This window comes from Sciurus carolinensis, chromosome 17 (genome assembly GCF_902686445.1).
Source record: "Sciurus carolinensis chromosome 17, mSciCar1.2, whole genome shotgun sequence".
NCBI lineage: Eukaryota > Metazoa > Chordata > Mammalia > Rodentia > Sciuridae > Sciurus > Sciurus carolinensis.
In genome coordinates this window covers 27,049,292-27,067,803 of record NC_062229.1, presented here as the reverse complement: position 1 = coordinate 27,067,803, position 18,512 = coordinate 27,049,292, and the positions used below count along the sequence as shown (strand labels likewise).

Here is an 18,512-nt window from a genome sequence, read left to right as displayed (position 1 = left end):
GACAGAAGGATTATTTCTTTCATGGTATTTATTTTAGAAATATTGGGATGTATTTGAAATCTCTGATAACATAGCAACAGAAGTGTGATGGAGACCATCTTGTCAGGTAGAGCTGTGGATGCTGGATGTGATGTGCCCACAGCCCAGCTTCCCTTCAGGAAGAAAGAACTCATTATCGCAGCAGTACAGGGAGCAGGGTCAGCAGCTCCCCCTGGGAAGCACTTCATCTCGAGAAAACCTGGTCTTACCCCAACTTGAGATAACTCCAGAGCTGAGAGCTTGTGGGACTGCACCACAGTTTAGCTCAACTTCTCCCTCTGTTCAGTCCTGCTTGTGTCCTCTCCCTTCCACAGTTGTAGGTCCCAAGAAACTTCCTGCTGTGTTTTGGCTATAGTTTCATTGTGTCCCCCTGAATTCCATGTGTTGGAAGTTAGTCCTCAGTGTGGCAATGTTAGGATATGGAACATTTAAGAGGTGGGAAGCAGGAGATCTTTAGGTGTGGTATGCCCTCAGAAGGGATTGTGGGGCCCAGTCTCTTCCTGTTTTTGTTTTTTGTTTTTTTTTAATCTCTCACACTTACATGTGCTGCCACCATTACCATCCACCATGAGGTGATGCAGCCAAGGGAGGCCCTCACCAGAAAGTGCACCATGCTATTGGGACTGAAAACTTCCAAAACTGTGAGTTAAATAGACTGTTTTAGGTATTCCTTTTTAGTAGTGAAAAACAAATTTGCTTCCCTAATAAAAATCCTGCACATGATTCTTGGCCTTGGTGTCTATATCCTAGAGAACTCGACCTGAGATAGTATTGCCATAATAATCCTGACCAACACCCCTCTGGCTCAATGGCTTCCAACAACAAGGTCACAGGTCTGCCAATTGGCAGAGGAGGTTCTGCTCCAGGTGCTGGTCATCTGGACTTGGTTTAAGGCTTGGAGTTTGGTTCAGGTCTGTTCCCTGTGTCCCTCACTCATTCTCCTTGGATTAGGACTCTTAGCTCTTTCCAGGTCAGATCACAGTGCAGGATGATTGGCAGAAACACATGATGTCTCCTAAGGTCTTGGCTCAGAACTGGCTCTGACTCTTGTTTTCATGGCCATAATTAAGCCTAACATCAAAGGGGCAGAGGAATAGAGATAGACTCTTCTCCCCACAGTACACTGTGAGGTCATGCAGCAGGTGGGGAGCAAGAATTGAGAACAAGACTCCAATCTATGCCAATCACTTATTCACTCATTTATTGGTTCATTCATCAACCATATGCCAGGCACGGTCATGGGTGTTGAGGCTGAAATATGGGCAGGACAGCCCTCCTGTCTTCAGAATGCTCACAGATCAACGGTGAGAAGAGCCAATAAACATCTCCTGACTGTCCAGAATGATAAGTGCCAAGACCAGGGTGGGCAAGGGTGCCATGGGAACATGCACAAACCCGTGGTGTTTTGGGTTGCTGTTTGTCCCCACAGAATCCAATCCTCTTGCCCCTTAAATACCCTGGTTCTCTTTGGGAATTGCTTGTTCCATATTGTGACAATCTGCAAGGGACTGTAAACCTGGGTCCTGGTCCACAGTCAGTGCAGGACCAACCACATGGTCTGAGCCAGTCATAGTTTCTTTGGGCCTTTGCAGTTTGGCTGAGTGACATGAGATGATGGATGGAGAGTACCCATTTCAGGAACATACCTGGTGAGTGAGGGACCTGACCCAGTTAGGAAGGGTTGCAGAGGATGAGGAAAAGTGCATAGTGTTTATCAACCTGATGCCCAGGGTCTGGGGAATGCCAGAGCACAAGGCGTGGGAGGAATACAGCATTCAGTGGTTTGTCTAGACTGTCCTTTTGAGACTCCAGAAATGAGACATTGGGAATAGACATCTGAGGGACAGCTCTTGGCTCTCCCTCCTTGGAAGCTGTGACTGTGATTGGTCATTCTGTTTGGAAAGCATGGTCATCTGTGTTCCTGACCCGCTGGGGTGGAAGTGTGGGGAGGTAGGGAAGGCAAAGCCGAGACTGAGTATGAGGTGATGCGATAGGAGTAGAGACGCGAAGAAATTCAGGGAAGGCACAGGGACAGCCGCTAGGGGGCGCATGGTCTTCACAGCTGAAACAGGGAGAGGCCTGAAGTTCAGGTCTTCCTGTAGGAGACAAGGATGGAGGAATCTTCAAGGATAGAGGACCACTGGCTATCAGAGACACAGGGCTGGGGGATGCCCAGCCTGCATTATCACGAGAGGAGGCAATCAGAGGAACCGTGGCAGCCACAGGCCTACTTCTTATCCCCCTGGAAATCCTTCCCTGAGTCATTGCTCCTCACGGGAACCCCAGCAGCTCCAGCTATTTCTGCTGGCTTCCCTCTCGTGGCGTCTCACGGAACTGCACCCCTGCAACCGCAGGCTGATCCTTCAAAGGTTGAATCCGCCACGGGTTGTCATCTGATGGAAGGGTGTCGGACCTGGGAGGGAACTCGGGGGTAATTTGTTCAGTCACCACATTTTTACAGATTTTGCTGAGGCCCACAAAGGGAAATTACACATTCCAGGTCTTAGGCCATATTAGTGGACTCGAGTTTCCTTATCTAGAGTCACAGATGATCTCCCATGTCCCAGAATTACTTTCAAAGCAGGTAAACCGTCTGCCTTTGGGAATGCACCATTGTGTTTACAGAAACTTGGCCACAATCAGCCACGCAATTTTGGCTATCTTTAATGTAGGTGTACATCATCCAAAACATGTTGAATTCCAAAGAATTTGAGCCCAGAAAGAATGAGAACCCAAATAAAAACCTGGTTCCCTATCTATCAGGGAAAACTTCTAAATATTGACACTTCTAGATTCAAGATATGCAGGGAGGAGAGATGGGACAGAAGCTCCTGAGGAATGTGTAGTTGCTCAGTTCCTCACACTTCAGGTGGCCAAGTTAGTGTCCTCAAGGATGAGACCTGAAGGTCTTCTCTTGATCTGAGCTGCTGTAGATCTGTTCTAGTTGTAGCCACTGGCTCAGCCCTTTTCCTTTAAAATTCAGCCACACAGGTAAGTCTCTGACTCTCAGGAAGTGCCTGGATTGTCTTGTAGATAAAAATGAAATATTCATTATCTCTGGGATGTAAAGGTGAAAGGAGATCCTATTTCTGGCCCTCCTCTTCTCTTGGAAGTGTCAAATATTGGGAGGGCATCAGGCCAAGTAAGAATATACCTTCTTTCTGAGATGGTGATTATAAACTATGGTCAACAGCAACTCCAAAAGTTGGTAGGAGTGAAAAGGGGCAGGGGGAGAAAGAGCCTTTTGGGAAATGCTGACTTTGGGGGGCTCTGGGTATAACCTACTAGGTTGTAAAAGATTAAAAGAGCAGCTTTAAAACTGCAAACATGCATCCTCCTTTCGGGTTGAGATAATAGAGGCACCCAGGGACTGGCCCATAAGCTGTGGGTAGTGTAAGGGCACAGAGGAACAGTGCCCACAGGAAGTTGGACTGGGGAAGCAAGAGGGGGTGAAGTACAGTCAAAACCTCTGAAAGCAGGGTGCACTCAGAGAGTAGCCTCACATTGCCAAGACGACAGCTGTAAAATTCAGGGGTATGGCAAGACTTCTTGCTCATCACTAAACTTTTTCCCCTTCTCTTCCTGGGCACACAGCAAGACTACAGTTCCCAGGCTCCCTTGCAGATAGACATGGTCATGTGACTGACTTTCAGCCTATGGGACAGGAGTAGAATTTCCAGTGAAAGTCGTGCATGAAATTTTCTCTATTCCACCGCCTATCAGTTCCATGTCAATGCCCAGATGACCTTGGAAACTACAAGATAAAGATGGCAAAGCTTCTATCAGCTTGGACCCTGAATGACTGTGTTGAGCTGATATCCCCATCCACCTTGTTTTCTTGCCACATCCTAGAAACACTTATTTTATACTACTATGTGAGTAAGACATATCACTTTATTGTGTAAAGGCACAAAAATTTGGGGTTTTGTTTATTACTGCATGTAATGATACACTTATGCAAAGAGCAAGCCTCAGAATCTCCTCAACTTGCTTTGAGTACTAGCAGAGAACCATTGTGGCAAAATCACTCCCCCTTTGTACAGCCCTTTACAGCAAGTCAGGACATCCTGACCTCGCAGAGATGCAAAGAGAGGCAATGTCATTCTCCCTGGTGTCAGGGTTAATTATGTTGAGGCTCAAAGGCATTCAAGAACTTGCACATGCTGGCACCTAGTAAGTCCCTGGTGGGGACTCAAATGCACATTTCTAGGTCTGTAGAGAACTTTACAGGAAAGGACCCTCTTACATATCGTGTAAGAGGCCATGTCAGACCTCCACCTATATGACCTCACTCTCCACCAGCCTCATTTCCAAAAGGCAGCAACTGCATCTTTCCCTGAGGGCTGCCCACAGTCTGCCGAGTCCACTTTGCCTCTGCACATGGGGAGCTGGAGGAACCTGGAATTTGCAGCCCTGCAAGGTATCCTTGATTAAGGGGTATACATGCTCCAGTCCCTCAGCTCTGACCAAGATACTCTGGTCAGGGTGTGACCTACCCTGTCTCTGGGTTGCAGTCAAGGGGGACCCTCCAGGGAACATTGTCTGATGCTGCACCCTTGTGTGTCCTCCTCCTGTTCTGGTCCCCATTCCTTGCTGCCCTACTGGCTTTCCTTCCTAATAAATCACTTTCTTGGTAATGCTTGTTTTGGGGTAGGAATCTACCTTATGATATTTGGAATCTAAAGGGAGAAGCTGATAGGCAGAGAGGGGAAGGGACTTGGTGGAAGTCACACAAGGGACAGGGGACCAGAGTTCTGTCCCTGAGCATCATCCTCTGCTGCTCTGCTAGCTGACTGGTGAAGGACTCTTCACTCTTAAGATCTGAGATGTCAAATGCAAAAACTGCCACAGGAATAAGCATTCTAATTGATCCAGTAACTGAGAGAATCACCCAGACAGCCCTTGCCTGAACTCCTGATCCTTTGCTATGCATTCATCCCACTGTAAAGACAGAAGGACATTCACCTATCAGGTATTTATACAGTACCTGTTGGTGCTGGACAGTGTTCTTAGGGTTGGAGAATCAAGGTGAACAAGGGGGGAGAGAAAGGATGTGTAATACTAGGAAGTGATAAAAATGCTTAAAAGCAAACAGGGACCGGGGGATTTTCAGTGATTAGGGATGTCATGTTCTAAGGGGATCAGGGAAGGTGTTGTAAAGAGGTAACACAAGATGACTTCCTGAGCATCCTTGCTCTCTAGGGACCCTCTCCTCGGGCAGGACAGTGTGGCTGTTGTTGATGGCGCTGACTCTGACTGGCAGGGGCTCCCCTGGGTCCACAGCTTGTCCAGTATTTCTGCAGAGCCCAGAGGACAGGCTGGCTCTTGCTATGAGAGGGCAAAGGAGGTGGACTGAGACAAGGGGACTGTGGTTTGGGACTGTGTGTCAAGCTTGGACCCCTAGAGAGGTCTTCCAGTCACCAAAAGATAGAATTGGAATTGTCCATGGCCCTTTCAGACAAGTAATTGTCTTAAAGAGAAGATCTGACTCAGACATTGCATGTTCTCCTCATAGCACAGGACTTCACGTGTCAGACTTAGGTAGGGAATTTCCTCTTTTCAATCCGTACGTAACTCTGAACATTCTCTGAGAGTTCAAAGTTTGCACTTGTGGTATTGGCTCCCAGTGCTGTGTGCTTTTGGGCTCCTCTCAGACTCTCTGAGCTCAGACCTGAAAGATGAGCCCAGACTGAGTGCATAGCCAGGCCAAAGCCTCTAGGGAAGAATATTCAGGGATCCTTTGTGAAAGGGGGTGTTCATGGCATCTCCAATCCAGAGTTGTTTTGAGGTCATTTCAACCAACTACCCCTCATACCTCTTTCAGAGACACTCATGACCCCTACATCTGGGAGCCACGGAGGCCAGGATGCCCTGAGCAAACCCAATGCTTTTGGTGGGAGAGAGGTGAGGGACTCCTCTCCAACCTCAGGGCCATATCACCTCCCAGGCAAGAACCTCCCAAGACACAGTGTCCCCCACTTTGCTTTAAGCCCTACTGTAACTGAGTTTGTGTGGGGAGAGAGGGTGCTTTATAAAAATACTTTTACTTTATACTTTGCTTTTATAATAGCAAAGAAAGAAAGTTATCTTTGGAACCATCTTTCCAATTCTTGGGTGTATTTCATTCTCATCTTTTGTAATAATGTTTTCTCCATGTTGAGAAATTATCATATGTCATTTTTTTACTTCCTACCAATTTGTTTATTTTCTTAGCCAGTCACTCCCTGTAAAAAAGTACAATAGATGGCAGAGAAATGTTTCTCCACCTGGGGTTTTAGAAGTAATTCAAAATGATTCTTGGATCTTTGTTGATTGGTTTTATTTCATGATACCCACTTCTTAGAATTGGGGGTCATAAAACAACATAGGCCAGGAAACGAGGTTGACTCCTGGTATAATGAAGGATCCTTCACACAAAGGAATGGCACAACATGGATATGTGCTAGGTCAGAACCCGAAGTGTCCACAGGGATTGTATTTCGTAGACTTTTCTTCTCTTTTTTACTTATTTGTTTTTCCAGTCTTTCTACAACAAGCATATAATACTTGTATAATAAAAATAATATCCATATCTTTCACTAAAGTAAGAGAGAGGATAAATATAAGACAAAACACTTTATGTAAAGTAACCCAGTGTATCACAGAATAATAGATGTCCCACACGGACACATATGGTCCAGTGATGAGATGAGTTGGGATTTCTTCCCTGTAGGGTTTCTTAGAGCTTATTTTGCTTATTCATTTATTTTGGTACCAGGGATTTAACCCAGGGGCACTTAACCACTGAGCTACATTCCCAGCCCTTTTTCACTTTTTCAAAATTTTGAGACAGGACCTTGAGACAGGACCTTGCTAAGTTGCTGAGGTTGGCTTGAACCTTGAGATCCTCCTGCTCAGCCTCCCAAGCCTCTGAGATTACAGGTGTGTACCACTGCACCCAGTTCAGAACTTAAAATTTCATATTGGTACATTATAATTGCACATAATACTGGGAATCATTATATCTGAACATGCACATAAGATAATTTGATCGATCTCATTCCCCAGCAGCCTTTCCCCACCCCCTGCCCTCCTCAGAGCTTTTCATGTGCTGGCGGGTATTATGACCTTTAAGAGGGGGCTATGCCTGTCAATCTTACCAACCTTGTCTGACCTCTGAACCCCTCTTCTGAGAAGCACTCCCTGACTGATTACTTTGGAAAACTCTGTTATAAAGTTCTGACTGTATGCAGAATCTGGGAAGTGCTTGAGTTCCACTGAGGTAGGGCAGAAGAAATTTAAAAAGAGCTGAAAAAGAGACAAAAGGAAGGGAAAGAAGTCTACAAATTTAATCTGAAAGTCTTATGCTTAAGTTCTTCAAGCCATTTTTTTTCTCTGAGGCCTGTCACTCCCCAGACCTGTTTTTCTCCCAGTCCCCTCTCTCCCAAATTTCGGAGAAACCTGCAAGTCTTAGAGTTACTGTAATCCTGCTCACTGATGAAAATTGACCGGGGCACTTCTAATGGCCCACACCATGCACTAACACACAATTCTAGAATAGATTAAGCAAAGGGGGATATTTTAAGAGCCTATAATAAACAGTACATTCCAAATGTTATCTACTGATCAGACAATGGAGACAACATCAACCTAAAGATTGAGAACTATCGGAGCACCCTAAGCCATCTTGTGATCGCCAGACTGATGTCATCCAAATATACCTTCCAGTGCCCCCCACTCACAAATTTTCCTTTAAAAGAAGAGTCCCAGGCCCCAAAGCTCTTCTTGCTCTCTAGATGGCCCACCTTCTGCTCTGCCCTGAGTATCTTCATGTTTTACCTGGGAAGCTTTTCTTCTCCTGGCTAAAACCTGTCATATCCTTAAATTCTTTTCTGTGATGCGTCAGAAACCTGGAAGAGCTGAATAGAAGTCTCCTCTGCCTCTGGAAAGACCTCCTTGAACCCCCTCATAGTGACACCATTAGGCCTTGTTCTAACATGATCTGTGCAGTTAAATGAAGCCTTGTTAGGTTGGGAAATTTGAGACAATATCAGCTCTCAGACCAGGAACATCATTGAGATCTTTCTGGCAGATTAAGACTTGTGGTTATATCCATTATGGTTTTCCAGTTAAAAGACTTACCAAAGTAGAAAGATGTTCTCAGGCATATGGTTAATAGGATCCCTTTTGGTTCAGTAGAGACTATAGGTCTTGGATAAGCAGAGTGAAAAAATATCCTGAATTCTAGAGTATAAAATATGCCTGCTAGTAAAATAGTCCAAAGAAGAATAAAAGAGATAATGGAGGGCAGGTGCAGCAGACAGGTCTCAGGTCTCAGTATCACACGGCTGAACCTCAGCCCCAAGATCAGCATCTCTCTACCTGAGAGCTTCCTCTGGTCTTGGAGCCTGCAAGGCCAGCAACCCAGAAATGCCTAAAACCAAGGACTGGTGGGAGTTGGTGCATAAACACCCCAATTACCCCTTCCCCTAGGCAAGAGGACCCTGAGCTGTATTGTCTACACCTCACTCCCAAAATTCCTCAAAGGGATAGATCTCCAGTTGCCCAACGTGGTTTGCTTTGATAACACACCCTTAAGTGTCTGCCTTTCTTTCCCTACCTCATTTTCCTAGGAAACGAGGAAAGTTGCTCAGGATTTTCTTTCCAGGAAAGTTTTTAAGTAAGAAAGTCCATTTTCCTGGGTTTCCCAGATTCTCCAAACCAAGATTTTCACCACCTCAGTGAGTTACTTACATCTTATTTCTGACAGAGGGCAGCATTTAGTTTTCTATCACAGCAAGATGTATTCCTGGGCTTGCGAATAACTCCAGCTCAAAATAAAGAAAAACAAATTGAAATGAGGATTTTTAATCACTGGGAAGGGAATGAAAGGCTGTGTCCGCGTTTCCATGGTGAATGCCGTCTTTCAGGGATTTATCATCCCAGCTGTAAAAATATGCTTTATGCTAGAATTTGGCAACACTAAACCTACCGTCACTTAAAATCTATATATTATTAAAGATTCCACTTTCAATCAAATCGGGAACATGACTCTGTAAAAATGGCACAGAATAGCCCTCTGCCCCTCAAGGCTGGCAACTGCTGTCTGTTATGCTCCCTGCCAAACCAGCTCAGCACTGAGAAGTGGCAGTTGGATCTTTCCAGAGACTTCTTTGTATTCTGGGATGGTTACAATGAAGAAGAGGGCCTGGTTCTTTGTGGGGACAAAATGGGGGTCCTTGTGGGGTCCATCCTGTGAGCCTGAAGGTGGCTCCTCTCTGAGTCCTAGTTCACATGTTCCTTCCACATCCCAGGGTGTGTCGGCAGAACCACTCAGCATGCTTAGCCCTTTGGCTCATGGTGCTGAGGCTGCTGCAGATGTCACCAGGGGAAGAAACCCAGGGCTAGTTGACTTCTGGTTTCATCTTACAACATGAGCTCCTTTGGTCTGAGGAGAATAAAGGCAACCCTGTCACATCAGTCAAAACCAAAAGCAAAATGGGACCCAATTTGAGACTTTGTCACATTGCACCAAAGCCACCTCTGCTTGCCTTTGAGTAAGATGAAATTTGCAGAAACTTTGGTGTGTCCTTTATTTCATATAGTGTTTTGGGGATGGAAGGAGGCTCTGGACAATAAAAAAAGTAATGGTAAGAGCAGAATATCAACTTTTTGTGAGTTGCAACAATGAGTCCTTAGGTTGGGCTTGGAGTTTCTCAAAAAGTCCCATCCACAGAGCATTGACACAAAAGAATCTGGCCAAAAATTTAAAACAAAGACTAAGGGAAAGGGTGTCTATAGGAAACTTTAAAAGGCTTTGACGTATTCCTGGGAATCTAGAAGGCCACAAGCATATCGAGGACTGTGCACATGCCTGGGGAATAAAATGAGAAGAGTGAGAGAGAACCCCATCTCTCCCTCTGGCTCACTTGAGGCCCTGCACAAGAGGAAGGGGAAGTGAAGGCAGACTGGAGAACAGCTTAGCATTGAGGGCATGTCTCGGCACACACACAGCTCCTGGGCAAGTGTGGAAGATTATGGGTTCAACACATTCCAGGTAATTGCTGTGCACGCATTAGCTAGCAACTAAGCTGCCTGAGCAGAACTCGAGTGTGTGGCCACACACTCGAGTGTCTGCCTAAGAACAGAGTGTGCATAAGTCATCCATGAAAATTGCCAACTGGTAGCAACAAAAGCAATAGCCACAACAAGAATCCCCAATGAGGGAGGAATCTGATTTTCCATATCTGTTACATATTTTCTAAAATATCCAGTATTCAGCAAAAAATGATGAGACATGGGAAGAAACAGTAAGAGGCGAAAGAAAATGATCAAGAGAAACTTTCCATAAAGAAGGCCATATACTGGATTATTAAACAAGATTTAGACCAGATATTATAAATATGTTCAAAAACATGTCTAAAGGATTAAAGGAAAATGTTGTGATAATATCCCATATAGATAATTACAATCAAGAAATGGAAGTTATGAAAAAAGAACCAAATGGAAATTCTGGAGTTGAAAATAGCTGAAATGACACATTCATGAGAGGGGCTAAAGAGCATATTTGAACTAGCAAGAAAAAAAAACGAGTAAACTTTAATTCATTGTGATTATCCATTTTGATAAAGATAGAAAAAAGAATGAAGAGAAATAAATAGAGCTTCTGAAACCCATAGGAGTCCATCAAGTGTACCAACATGCATAACATAGGCCCAGAAAGAGAGGAAAATGAGAAAGTGATGGAATATTTGAAAAAATAGTGCCTAACATCTTCTCAAATTCAATGAAAAACATTTAATTTACACATCCAAGAAGCCCAGTGAAATTCAAGTAAGATAAACATAAGTCAACATACACCAAGTCATATCACCATCGAAATGTCAGAAGTAAAAAACAGAGAAACTCTTGAAAACAGCAAAAGAAAAATTACTGGCCACATATAAATGGTTCATAATATTAATAATGGACTTATCACAAGTGGAGGTCAGAAGGCAGTGTGATGATCTATTCAAAGTGCTAACAGAGAAAGACTATCAAGTAAGCATTCTGTAATCAGCTATCCTTCAAAAATGAAAGAGAAACCAAGCAATTTCAGATAGCAAGAGCTGAGAAAACTTGCTGCTAGCACATCTGCCTTATAAGAAATACTAAAAGGAGTCTTTGGGGCTGGAATGAAGGTGAAGGCTATTAATGGTAATCCAAATAAAGAAAGAAAGAGCACCAGTAAAGGTCACTACTTAGGTAAATATAACAGTAAGTTTCTACTTTGCTAACTCTTCCTACTTCTGATTTAAAAGACAACTGCCTAAAGAGGGTCAATGTACATCATGTACAAAGATATGATTTGTATGACAATAATAGCACAAAGGAGTTGGAACTACATTTGAGCAAGGTTTCTGTATACTATTGACTTTTAGTTGGTATTAATTCTAACTAGATTGTTCTAAATTAAGTTCCTTTTTTCAATTTTCCCATTTTTATTGGTGCATTTATCGTTGTACATACTGATGGGATTTGTTGTTACATATTCATACATGCACACAATACACAAAGTAACAATATAATTTGGTCAATATCACTCCCAAGCACTCTCTCCCTCCCTCCCTCCAACCTCACTTTCTCTGTTGACCCCCACTTCGATTTTCATTAGTTCTGCTCCATCTTTTTTTCCTTTTTTCCTCTCTAGCTTCTACATATAAAACATGACCCTCAACCTTCTGAGTTTAACTTATTTTGCTTAACATAATAATGGTCTCTAGTCCCACCCATTTTCTGCAAATGCCATAATTTCATTTTTCTTTATAGCTGAATAAAACTCCATTGTGCATATATAACACATTTTCTTTATCCATTCATCTGTTGATGGACACCTAGGCTGGTTCCATAGTTTGGTTATTGTGCTATAAACATGGGTATGCTTGTATCACTGTGGTATGATGACTTTAACTCTTCAGGATAAATACCAAGGAGTGGTATAGCTGGGATCATATGGTGGTTCCATGCTTACCCTTCTGAGGGACTTCCATATTGATTTCCATAGTACTCGTACTACTTCACAGTCCCACCAACAGTGTAAAAGTCTTCCTTTATCTCTACATTTTTTCCAGCATTTATTATTATTTGTATTCTTGATGATTACCATTCTGAATGATGTGAGATGAAATCTCAGTGTAGTTTTGAGTTGCATTTCCCTAATAATGTTGAACATTTTTTCATTAATTTGTTGGCCATTTTTATTTCTTTTGAGAAATGTCTGTTTAATTCATTTGCCCATTTATTAATTGGGTTATTTGATTTTTTTTTTTTTGGTAGAAAGTTTGAGTTCTTTATATATTCTAGATATTAATCCTCTGTCAGAAGAGTAGCTAGCAAAGATTTTCTCCCATCCTGTAGGTTCTCTCTTCTTCACATTCCTAATTGTTTCCTCTGCTGTGTAGAAGTTTTTAAATTTGATGCCATTCCATTTCTTAACTCTTGGCCAGATTTCCTGAGCTTTAGAGGTTCTATTGAGAAAGTCATTGCCTGTGCCTATATGCTGGGGTGTTAACCCTATGTTTTTTCCTAGGAGTTGCATAGTTTCTGATCTAATCCCTAAGTCTTTTATCCATTTTGAGTTGATACTTGTGCGGGTTACATTAAACGTAAATGAATCAATACTTCAATTAAAAGACAGATTGGAAGAGTGGAGTTTTTAGAAAACATGCTTTAACATTTCAGATTCATAGATAAAAATAGGTTGGAAGTAAATGGGTAGAGAATGATGTACCACACTAACAAAAATTAAAAGAGAGCTGGATTGCCTATACAAACAATGGCTGGGATAGATTTTAAGGCAAAAATTGTTACTAAAGACAAAATGTTCAACCCATTGAAAAGTTTTAACAATTATTTGTGCATCTAGTAACAACACATTAAAATACTTGAAGCAAAAACAAAGTTGAAGGGAGGAATAACTCAAAATTAATAACTGGAGACACCAACATTGCACTTTCAATAAGTGATAGAAGTAGGTAGATATCACAAAAGAAAGACTTGATCAACACCATAAACCAAGTAACCTCCGAAGCAACTGTAGGACATCCCAACCAACAATCTCAGAGTTCGTGTTCTTCTCAAGCACACATGTAGCATTCTTTAAGATAGAACATTGGTAAGCCACAAGCAGACCTTAGAAAATGGAGACAGATTGAAAGGAACATATTTTCCAGCTACAAAAAAATTACATTTGGAATAAATAGAAGTGAATTTGATAAATTCATAAACATGTGGAAATTAAACAATGTACTCTTTAAATAACCAATGGGTCAAAAAAGAAAACTGTAGGGAAATTTAAAAATACATTGAGATAAAAATGAAAACAGCATACCAACACTTATCAGACAAAGCTAAAGCAGTGCTTAGAGGAAAATTTACATCTATATCAAAAGAAAGAACATGAATCTATAACCTGACATTATACCTTAAGTTCCTAGAAAAAGAAGAGAAACGTAAACAATGTAAGCATCAAAAATATAGTAAAGGTTAGAGTGAAAATAGGTTGGGGAAAAAATAGAAAAAAAAATAATGAAAAAAAAAAATTTTAAATCAACAAAATTGAAAAATCCTTGCTGAAGTGACTGAAGAAGGGAGAAGACATAGTTACCAAAATCAGGGGACCTCATTATGAACCTTACAAAAACAAGGGGTTTAGAAGGGATTACTATGAACAAATATATACCAAAAAGTTCACCTAGATGCAATGAATAAATTCCTAGAAAGACACAAACTATTGTCAGAAGAAGTAGACATTCTGAGTAGATCTCTGAAGGTATTGAGATTGAAGTAGTAATTTAAAATCCTCCTCAAAGAGAAGCTGAGGCCCATCTAACTTCATTAGTCAATTCTACCAAATATTTAAAAAAGAATCAGTAACAATCTTTCCCAGAAGCTCTTGCAGAAACTAGGAGGGAACATTTCCTTGCTTATCAAATGAAACCAGTATTAACCTGATACAAAAACTCCCTTATGTAGTTTCAATGCAGTCTCTATCAAAGCCTCAGCTTATTCTTTTGTAGAAACTGACAAGCTGATCCTAAAATTCATATGAAAATACAAAGAGCCCATAATAATCAAAGTAATCTTGAATACAATAAAGAGGTTGGAGGACTTACATGTCCTGGTTTCAAAAACTAATGGGGAACTATAGTAATCAAGATGGTGTGGTACTGGGGAAGGATAGACAATGAGATCCATGAAGTACAGTTGAGAGTCTAGAGATACGCTCTAATCTTTATGGTCAAACAATCTTTATCAAGAGTTCCAAGACAATACATTGGGTAAGAACAGTCTTTTCCACTAATGATCCTGGGACAACTAGATAACCATAGGCAAAAGAATGAATTTAGAACTTGGCTTCACTTATGCAAAAAGTAACTCAAAATGAACAACAAACCTAAATGTAACAGCTAAAACAATTACTTGCTAAGGATAAAATAGGAGTAAACCTCACTGACTTTCAGGTAGACAATGGTTTCTTTTGTATGAAACCAAAAACACAATGAATAAAAGTAAAACTAGATCGATTGGATTTCATCAAAATTAGTTTTTTTTTTTTCATCAAGAAAGGAAAAAACAGGAGTTGGTGACATTGCTCAGTGGTACAGTGCTTGTCTAACATGCACAATGAGGTCCCAGGTTTGATCCCCAGTACCACAAAATAAAAGAAGAAGGGAAAGAACCCACAACATGGGAGAAAATATTTGCCAATTATTTATCTGATAAGGGACTTATATTCACAATATATAGGAATTCTCGCAACTCAATAGTAAAATGACAAACCAGTTGAGAGAAGCAAAAGATCTTTAACATTTACCCAAAGAAAATATACAAATGACCAACAAACACATGAAGCAATGCTCACCACTGTGAGCCATCAGAGAGGTGTAAATAAAACCATAACCACATGACTTCACATGCACCGGGACAGCTACGATAAAAACACACACCACAAGTGTCGGCGAGAATGTGGAGAAACTGGCATGTCTCAGGTGAGAACCTCAAGTGGCTGCTTTGGAAGTTGGGCAGTTCCTCCAAAAGCTAAACCAACAGTTTCCATGTGACCCATCTAATTCTGGTGTTGAAAAGGTACGTTCGCCCAAAAACTTGTACGGGAATGTCCGTAGCAGCAGCATCTAATATCCCAAAAATGAATATTTATGTTACACAAGAAATGGAAACACCCTACTGTCTGTAAATGGATGAATGGATAAATGATGTGTTATATCCATGTGATGGAATATTATCCATTAGGAAAAAGGATTGAAGCACTAATCCATGTTACAACATGGAAGAACCTTGAAAACATTGAAGGCAAGAAGCCAGACACAAAAAATTCACAGGAAACATTCAGAATAAACAAATTCACAGGGACAGAAAATAGATGAGTGGTAGCCTGGGGCTGAGAGAAGGGGAAGAATGGGGGAGAGTTGCTGTAGGGCATGGGTTTCCTTTTTTGTGTGATAAAAATGCTCTAAAATTAGATTATGGTCATGGTCATGAATATCCTAAAAATGATTAAATTTAACATTTTAAGTAGATGATTTATGTCTCTATTTAAGATAGAGGCAAAAGATCTGGCAGACATTTATCTAAAGAAAATATACAAATGGTCAAAAAACACATGAAAAAATGCTTACCATTGTTAGCCATTAGAGAAGTGTAAATAAAATCATATGGATGTCAATAAGACTGTTCAAAATAAAAAGAAATTAGTTAGAAATATTATGGTAAAAGTATACAATGGATTATTTTGTAGCTACTTAAGTTGCCAATGTGATTGGTATACCTTGATATGGATACACGTACAGTAAACAGGGAGGGAGAAGGTTGTAATTATAACATGCTCTCAGTTTTGTAGAAATAAACGAAATATGCCTGTGTATATACAGCAAGTGAAATTTGGAAGGGTATATATTAAAAGAATTATTTTCACTGAGTACCTCATGATAAACTATTCTTTTTCAAATTTTTAAATCTGAAGTAAGAAAATCATATGAAATCAAAACCCAAATCTCTGTAAAACTATCTCCCTCCAAGCCACCCAGCTCTTCCCAGAGAACAACCAGTGTTACCAGCTGCCTGAGCATCGTTTGGGGGAAGGTGACACAGTTGGCAGGTGCCCTTCACACTGCCCACAGCCTCCTTTTGTCATTTAGCCCTGAGTTATTTTATTCATATCAAGGTATAACAAGAATCCTCAGCTTTTCATTATGGAGATTCTTAAGAAAACTTGGAAAGGAACCACCATTGACCCAGCTATCCCACTCCTTAGTTTATACCCAAAGGACTTAAACTCAGCATACTACAGTGACACAGCCACATCAATTCACAATAGCTGAATTATGGAACCAACCTAGATGCCCTTCAACAGATGAATGGATAAAGAAAACGTGGTACATACACACAACAGAATATTACTCAGTCTTAAAGAAAATGAAATGATGGCATTTGCAGGTAAATAGATGGAACTGGAGAATATCATGCTAAGTGAAATAAGCCAATCCCTAAAAAACCAAAGGCCAAATATTTTCTCTAACAAATGGATGCTGATCCATACTGGGGGGTGGGTAGGGAAGAATGAAGGAACTTTGGATTATACAGAGGGGAGTGAGGGGAGGGGTGGGGTGGGTAGGGATGGTAAGGATGGTAGCTTGAGATAGACATTAGTACCCTATATACATGTATGCAAAAAATTTTTTTTAATATTTATCATTGTCAAAAAATAAGTTAATGAAAAAAACAAATAAAAGTTAAAAAAAATTCTTACCTTTTTTTTTTTTTTTAATGGTCAAATAGCTTTCCATTCTAGAGATGTACCACTTGCAAGATTACTCACACTTAACTTGTTTTTGCATCTGGCAGGTATTTTCTGTAATCAGAAAGACATGTAACTATTTTCCCCTAAAGAAGTATATGCACTGAGGATTCAGATCTGAGAAGAGTGCACCCCCCACCCCAAGGAGGGTGGGGACATCTCCTTGCAGAGCAGGTTGCAAAAGCAGACTAAGAAAGTCCAGCAATGACAGCAAGAGAAAGCAGTGTCTCTACTGTGGGGAGAGACCCAGGGGAGACGCTGGAGCTGAGAAAGGAGTCACCAAAGCATTTAAGAATCGCTCCTTTCCTCTTTTTTCACTGTTCATCTCCCGAACTATGAGGAACGTTTGCACTTTGCTGGATAGTGGAATTGGAATTGATTTCCAAGGGCTGCTGCTGGCCTTAACTTGCTCACAGCAGGCCTTCCCTCCTCATCCAATCCTATGCCCAGGGTGCTGAGATGCCCAAGAGCCCTCTGGAAACTTTATATTCTGCAGAGCTTCCTGGACCATTTTTCAGAAACCTTAGAAATTACCTGGGTTTGATGCCAGCTTTCTCCTTCCTAGCTATGTGACCTTGAGCAAGTTACTCAATCTTTCTGTGCCTGTTTCCTATCTCACTAGCCAGAAGTCGAAGAATATTCAGCTGCCGTCATTGTCATCCTTGTTATTGGGGGAAGGCTCCCAGGTGACACTCCATGGATTGGCTGCACACAGTCCTTTGGGGAGCAGAGAGAGAGCCAATTGTGTGCAGAGAAGAGTTAAAGGAGTGGTGGAGCGGAGGGCCCTTTCTCCTAGGCCCTTATTCATGCCCTGGGTCCCTCCCGCCCTCAGCCTCTGGAAGGCGCTTCCTGCTGGTCCTGCCTGCTCCAGCTTGGAGGCTGCTGGCTGCTCAGTGAGTTGGACTGGGAAAGAGGAAGGAACAGATCCTTGTTGTGATGGCTCCTGCTGTGCAAAGGCCAGCTGCTGGCCAAGTCCTGCACCTTGATTTTATTTATTTATTTTTAACTGCTTACTAAATCAAAACAAATCCAGAGGCTGCAGGCCTGGTGGATTCCCTACAGCTGTCCCAGTGCCCCTCATCAGGGGCTCTCCTCTTCCCTGCTCTCCTCTCTCACTCCACTTTGCCTCCTTCCACTCTGCCAGAACCTTGCTTCCATGACCTTTCACAGAGCTGGCCCCTGGCTGACCACTGCGTGGGGCCTGCCCTTAGTTCTGCAAGTACACACTTCTCTGTCTCTCTGCCATCAAGCTGGTTTTTAAAAATATTCTTATCTCTCAAGCTTCCTGATACTCTGGGGCCATTGAACCCCTGGGTCAGTGGCCTTGGAGGATCTGGTGAGAGCCATCCGCAGCCCTTCCTCTGGGCTGGACGTAAAGGAAACACTCGGTTTCCGGCATCCTGGGCCTATACCAGCATGCGGCCGTGGTCACGGTTCAGCCTGCCTCCCTGGAACAGAATTTCTGATTAATAAATTTTCAAATAGGAAAAGGAAGTCATAAGAAGCAAGGTCCTGGCTGAGGAAGAAATTAAATTTCTGGAATTCCCAGAATAAGGACCAGGTGTTTCTTCTCCAGGAGTTAATGCCCGAGTGGACTCAGAAGGAGGAACACATCTAGTCATGGCTCTCTCTGGGGCAG

General features: G+C 42.0%; 1 long non-coding RNA gene across 2 annotated transcripts; it reads right to left on the bottom strand.

Annotated features, from left to right (window-relative positions):
* Positions 1–1,232: 1,232 nt before the first annotated feature.
* Positions 1,233–17,709, bottom strand: LOC124968754 (uncharacterized). Of its 2 annotated transcripts, none has more exons than XR_007105836.1 (6): positions 17,408–17,709; positions 16,826–16,927; positions 15,696–15,747; positions 8,773–8,849; positions 8,161–8,280; positions 1,233–3,065 (listed from the first exon to the last, which is right to left on the bottom strand). It is a non-coding gene; the product is annotated as an uncharacterized LOC124968754 (long non-coding RNA). The 2 variants fall into 2 exon arrangements; XR_007105835.1 differs by lacking the exon at positions 1,233–3,065 and adding an exon at positions 6,911–7,326.
* Positions 17,710–18,512: the final 803 nt, after the last annotated feature.